Raw genomic sequence first — 6,687 nt, 5'->3', positions numbered from 1 at the left:
CCTTCCTGACCAGAGCACTTTTTGCGATTCGGAACTGCGTCGCTTTAACTGACAATTGCGCGGTCGTACGACGTTGCAACCAAACAAAATTGATGTCCTTTTTTCCCCACAAATAGAGCTTTCTTTTGGTGGTATTTGATCGCCTCTGCAGTTTTTATTTTTTATGCCATAAACAAAAAAAAAGAGCGACAATTTAGAAAAAAACACATTATTTTGTACTTTTGCTATAATAAATATCCCCATTTTTTTTAAAAAAGCTAAATTTTTCTCAGTTTAGACCAATATGTATTCTTATATATTTTTGGTAAAAAAAAATCACAATAAGCAGATATTGATTGGTTTGCACAAAAGTTATAGCATCTACAAAATAGGGGATAGATTTATAGCATTTTTATTATTATTTTTTTTTTTACTAGTAATGGCGGCAATCTGCGATTTTTATCATGACTGCGACATTATGGCGGACACATTGGACAATTTTGACACCTTTTTGGGACCATTGACATTAATACAGCGATCAATGCATTGATTACTGTAAAAATTTCACTGGCAGTGAAGGGGTTAACACTAGGGGCAATCTAGGGGTTAACTGTGTTCCCTGGGAGGTGTTTCTAAATGAAGGGTGAGGGGACTGACTAGAGGAAGTGACGGATCTTGTTTCATAGCTAATAGGAACACACGATCTGTCACTCCTTTCAGAACAGAACAGGGAAGTGTGTTTTTACACACACTCGTCCCTGTTCTGTGTCTCCTGCTCATGATCGCTCATGGCCGGCAGTCATCGCGACCGTCAGCCACGAGCACCAGCACCCCCGGTGCAGCGGGAGCGTGCGCCTTTGATTCCAACCTCGCGAGTTGACATATAGCTACAACTGCTTGTGCAGGGGAGCCAACCTGCCAGAGTATAACTGCGGCGGTTGGTCGGGAAGCGGTTATATATTCCCATTATTATTATTACCATTGTTTTAAAACGTTGATTTTTTTTATAACCATATTATATATTGTTAATTGTGTATATAGTATATTACGTTACAAATTATTCCCATCTCAAAAAGTTGGGAGGTATGCTAGTCTTGCTACTGGTCTCTGTGATTGGCCAGAGCCACGATGACATCACTGCCGTGCATGTGCGAGGGAGCCACCGTTCACGGCATGGCTCGGAAGGAACAGCACTTGTGGCTGCATGTAATGTAAATATCTCCTAAACGGTGCATGTTTAGGAGATATTTACACTACGTAAATGTCAGCAGAAGAAGTTTACTTCCTCTTTAATTAATAATATAATAGTAATAAAAATAAGTTATATTAAGTATTGTGCACGTTCTAGAGAAGACCAATAACATGGAATAGACAGGGCCAGATCCACAGAAAAATGGCCGCAAAACAGAGACAACATAATCTGTGGAAGTCTCTCAGTCATTGTTCACTTTAGCCAATAGGTAGCCACTGACGTCTAATTGAGGGGTTTCATTTTCTCAGACTAAAGAGAGCGAAAGATACAGATTATGTTGTTTTCGTTTTGTGGCCATTTTTCTGTGGACCCCGTAGTTCCTATTCTATGTTATTGGTCTTCTAAGTGATGGCGGATAGTAATAGACTAAAGCTCCTCAGTTGAGGACATTATTTTGACGTTAGGTTGGTAAGGCTGTTTCTCTCTTTCCTTGCATGCCTGAGTGCTGAGGGAGAGCTGTGGAGCCGGTAACGTGTGAAGTGGGTGGCAGGGTGCCGGGCGTAGGCGGAAAGACCGGAGAGGGAGCAAGAGGAATCCAATCACCGTCTATATTACAGAACACACCGAGCAGGGACCACCAGTGTCCGGTCATTGCCATATGCTGGCTCTGGACTGACCTTTGCCGGTAGGTAGTCACCTATAAATTAATTATAGAGAGGTGTGGAAATGCAATCAGTAAAATATTGGCTGTTCCTGTCAATTCTTTCACTATTTGTCAATCTGCAGCTTCTATTACAATGGTTTATGGTGATCCTGCCATGAAGGGCCTTCCTGGAAAACCCCTAGAATGTTGCTAAGGACGTTACTAAGAGACGCTTAGCTGTGTAGATAGATGTAGACGTGCGTCAAAATTTGCCTTACGATCCACGCTCGGATCGCGCTCCAGAGGCTACTGACAGCTGGTGAGGAAGCGATGCCTCCTCACCCCCTGTTTTAACCTACGGTTGCTGGTCATTTGCGGCACTTCCATATTGACTTGAATGTGTAGCATTCAGCAGGTCTGCCGATTGGCATGATTTGGGTGTGAAGCATCGGGCCCCTTGACATGTCAGCACCACCGTCCACTGCCTGATGCAACTTAACACCTTCACGACCGTGCTATAGACAAATGATGTCTACAGCGCAGTCACGCATTTCGGGGAGGGTGCCATACGACGTCCTCTCTTGATCGTGTTTCTTACACACCCCCTGCGGAGCGTGCCAGCAGTGATCTGTGACCGTTGTGTCCTTAGGACAGAGCTGATCACAGATCGGGGTAAAGAGCCAATCACAGCAGCTCTTTACCATGTGACCAGCTGTGTCCAATTACAGCTGATCACAATGTAAACAGGATTTGCCGGTTATCAGCAATTCTTTCCTCATGCTGACAGCGTGTGAGGAGAGCCAATAAGCGGCAATCTACACAGGGGACATCTACACTAATCATCAGTGCTGCCTGTCAGTGTTTATCAGTGCCCACCAGTGCTGCCTGTCGGTGCCCACCAGTGCTGCCTGTCGGTGCCCACCAGTGCTGCCTGTCGGTGCCCACCAGTGCTGCCTGTCGGTGCCCACCAGTGCTGCCTGTCGGTGCCCACCAGTGCTGCCTGTCAGTGCCCACCAGTGCTGCCTGTCAGTGCCCACCAGTGCTGCCTGTCAGAGGGTGGCAAAAATCGCGGCTTAACCAAGCATTGCCACCCTTCAACGATAAGCCTAAACAAGGCCTTATTGTGCACCTTCTCCATCTCAGGAGCGAGCTCTTAACCACTGAGCCCAGAGCTACTGCATCAGGCAAGAAAGAACCCACGTGAGTGGGTTTGAATGAAAGAGCTCACTTTCCAGAGAGGTGGCAGTTACACTCCTTGCTAGCTGCTGCCATCTTCTCCCTGGGTGTTGAGTTTTCATCCTCTTAAATTGGTTGTAAACCCTTTATGTTGACTTTTGCCTATAGGTAAGCCTAGAATAAGGCTTACCTATAGGTAGTGGAAATATCTCCTAAACTTGCGCCATTTAAGAGATATTTCACTTATAGTGCTGCGAGGTCATCATCGGCGAATGCGCTGTGAAGAAACTGACTACCACTCCGTTTCTTCCCCCAGCGTGTGCTGTGATTGGCTGCTCCTGTGACTCCAGCCAATCACAGAGCTGTGATTGGCTGGAGTCACAGGAGCAGCCAGTCACAGCACACGCTGGGGGAAGAAACGGAATGGTAGTCCGTGGCCCCAAAAGGAAGAGGGGCGAAGATGGATGTGACCTGCTCAGGAGACAGCACGGGCTTCGTCTGCAGGTAAGTGTCATATAATGGCCTAGTATTTGATGCATGCTAGCCCATTATGCTTTTCATTTGCAGGCCTTGCAGCGAGCAAAAGAGGACATAAAAACCCATTGGGGTTTACTTCCTCTTTAAATGACCGGTGGAGGATGACGTCATCCTGCAATCCCACACACGTGTGCAGGTATCGGTCTTTCCGGCACAGCCGGAATGTGCTGAGAATGCACGCCGAGCTGCGCATGTGCAGCTCACTGTACATTCAGTAGAAAGTTGCAGACAGGCATGTCTCTTCTACATTAAAAAGCTGGCCGCTCGCAGTTTTCTAAGAGTTTAAGATTTGTTCCACTTATGCCGTGCTCTGTCGGACTTTCCAGCAGAAAAGGTCAGATGGAATCATTTAATCGGATATTCCGATCATGTGTGGGCTTCGGCGGATTTTTTCTTTCGAAAATTCTGATGGACCTAGAAATAGAACATGTTTTAAATCTTTCAGACGGAATCAATTCCTATCGGGAAAACCGCTCATCTGTATGTTGTTCCGACGGACCAAAAACGACGCAAGGGCAGCTATTGGCTACTGGCTATTGAACTTCTCTTTTCTAGTCTTGTCGTACGTCATCGCGTTCTAAACGATCGGACTTTGGTGTGATCTCGTGTAGGCAAGTCCGTTTCAGCGTAACTCCGTCGGAAAGAACGTCAGAGTTTATTCTGACGGAAAAAACGGTCGTGTGTACGCGGCATTAGAGCGCTAATTTACACTTGTTACTGGGGATTTTAAAGCCCTGCGTTTCAGCTGCCCCTCCAAAATTGGCCCCCTTTAGCTGCAGAGGCAATGCAGCCTTGATGCTTTGCTTCTTGACCAGAACAGTCGTTATACTCTCTGTTCCACTCGGCGGTCATAGAGCCCACTGAGTGCAATCCATTGAAGTGAATAGGGCCACTCTTCAAGCTCTCCATATCCGTGGGCCATGGCAGGAATTTTACCCCCGTCACATAGCACCTGCCAAGCCTGACCCATTCAAGTAATGGGAGCTGCTCTGCAATTACCCTGCAACCATATTCAATGGATGTGGTTGCGGTGCGCTGATTAAGGGGTTAAAGCAGGCGGTGAGGAGGCGAAGGTATGTACCGCTTTTCAAACGTGCCAAAGTTGCAAAACTGGATCCAGGCATTAAGATTGTTTTAGCCTCTGTCATAAATGGGTTAAAAAAAATTGATCATTTAGTGAGTCTATTCTCATTTTTTTTTTTTTGGCCCTGCCCCAATTCTGCCTCCATTCCGGCCTAGGCGAGAATGACGTGCCCTGCAGTCTCCGGGGGGTGAAGTTGCTCTCAGCTGTTGCTTTATGATTGAGCTGCCAACACATCACTCTGGATTAAAACTGCAAATTACTTCTTTTTTTTAAAAGTGATATTAAAGTCAAGTTTTTTTATTTTTATTTTAAAAATAACAAATGTGTTACTTACCTGCTCTGTGTATTGGTTATGCACAAATCAGCTCAGATCCTCCTCTTTTCTGGTTCCCCGCTGGCACTCCTGGGTCCACCCCCCTGCCAAGCGCCCCCACAGAAAACAGCTTGCTATGGGGGCTCCCGAGCCCATGCTCTGCATGTCCATTTAGACACAGAGCTGCAGCTTAGTCCTACCACCTCTCTCTTCTCATTGGCTCACACGCTGTGACTGAGAGCAGCAGTAGCCAGTGGCTCCCACTGCTTTCTCAGCCAATGAGGAGGGAGAGTCCTTGGAGAGCCAAGACTTTTGTGCATGCACTGGATCGCGAAGGGGGCTTGGGTAAGTATTAGGGGGGCTGCTGCACACAGAAGGTTTTTACCTTCATGCATAGAATGCACGAAGGTGAAAAACCTTGAGCCTTTACAACCACTTTAAGCTATGCAGCACTCCACAAGGCATGGTATATGTGCTAAATCATGTTTCTTTCTTTTTTTAAAGTAGAACTATAGGCAAAACCTTTTTTTAAATTTTGGATAGAGTATGTGGGTGGGTTATAACCCCCATCAGATTTTTTTTTTGCCATCTGTGTCCCATTGCAGAGATTACCCTTTACTTCCTGTACCATAGCCAGACAGGAAATGAGCGGAAATCCCTGCAAGTTAAGGGAATGCCTTGGGACCCCCCCAGATCACCAGAACTTGTGTCCCCATTGGAAGATTTCCCCTACATTACTTTTCTGGTGACAACCCAAAATTTGGATTTTTCTTTCACTTTCAAAATCCTTAAACGGGACACATAGAGAGGGACCCAAACTGTCAGGTGTTCTAACCCAGCGTTCGCCAACCAGTGGTCCGTGGATCATGAGAACATTTTGGTGGACCCCCAGGGTTTTTCTAGCCGCAAATTAACATTGTGGCGGATGTATACCACTCAGTGGCGTTCTCAATATCCGGGGACAATCAGTACTGTCAACACGCATTATTACCCAAGGCTCCTGTGAACACAGAGGGAGGCACCAGGAGTAATGCAGAGAGAGGGAGGTGAGGGAGGACAGGACTTCCAATGGCAGTGCTGATCACAGACTATGGGAGGGAGCACAGAGCTGGAGCACATGGCTGGATAAGGAGGTGAGATCCAATGAAGGGTCTATGTGATAGCGAGCGTGGGGGAAGAGGACACGGCATAGAGCTGGAGCCGTGTGTGTGTATAAGGCATGAAAAGTTCACGTTAGTGGTCTGTGGTATTCAAATTGGGAGTTTAGTGGTCCATGAGGTCGGTGATCACCGATCGAATCCACCTCCACTCTATCCAAAAAAAAAAGAAAAGATTTTGCCTTAAGTTACACTTTAACACTACTGTACAGTAGGGATGGGCCCCGGCGTGCAGAGAACCACCAGGAAGTCGGCACTGCGCTGCACTAATCACAGGCAGTGAGACATTATCCTCATGCGTGGCTGCAGAGATCGAGAAATGTCTCACTGCCTGCGGGCGAGTCCATCCCTACTGCACAGTGTGTTGGGGTGACATTCGCAGTGAATGGCCCTGCACATAGACCAGGTACTTTATGGGAATGCACAGTAACGTGCATGTAGATGCAGTGCATGGTCCCTGATGAAATGTTTGCTAATCACAAATCTTGACTGTGAAGCCTAAAGCTTAGTACAAATGGGCCGAATACCGGCCGACGTTTGACCCACGTGTATGGCAGACAAGCATGCTGGAAAACCAGCAGCCAATGGCTGAGAGTGCTGACTGGA

At 46.8% G+C, this 6,687-nt stretch overlaps 1 protein-coding gene across 1 annotated transcript in view; it reads left to right on the top strand.

Moving 5' to 3' along the window:
• Positions 1-1,627: 1,627 nt before the first annotated feature.
• USP16 (ubiquitin specific peptidase 16) overlaps positions 1,628-6,687 on the top strand; it is a 49,977-nt gene continuing 44,917 nt past the window's right edge. Inside the window, exon 1 of the mRNA XM_077480023.1 lies at positions 1,628-1,856. The gene's annotated coding sequence lies outside the window, so the exon portion shown is untranslated. The remainder of the gene's footprint in view (positions 1,857-6,687) is intronic.

Source organism: Lithobates pipiens, unplaced genomic scaffold (genome assembly GCF_037356315.1).
Source record: "Lithobates pipiens isolate NorthernLeopardFrog02 unplaced genomic scaffold, aLitPip1_a1.2 Scaffold_16, whole genome shotgun sequence".
Taxonomy (NCBI): domain Eukaryota; kingdom Metazoa; phylum Chordata; class Amphibia; order Anura; family Ranidae; genus Lithobates; species Lithobates pipiens.
This window is presented reverse-complemented; position numbering and strand designations above follow the sequence as displayed.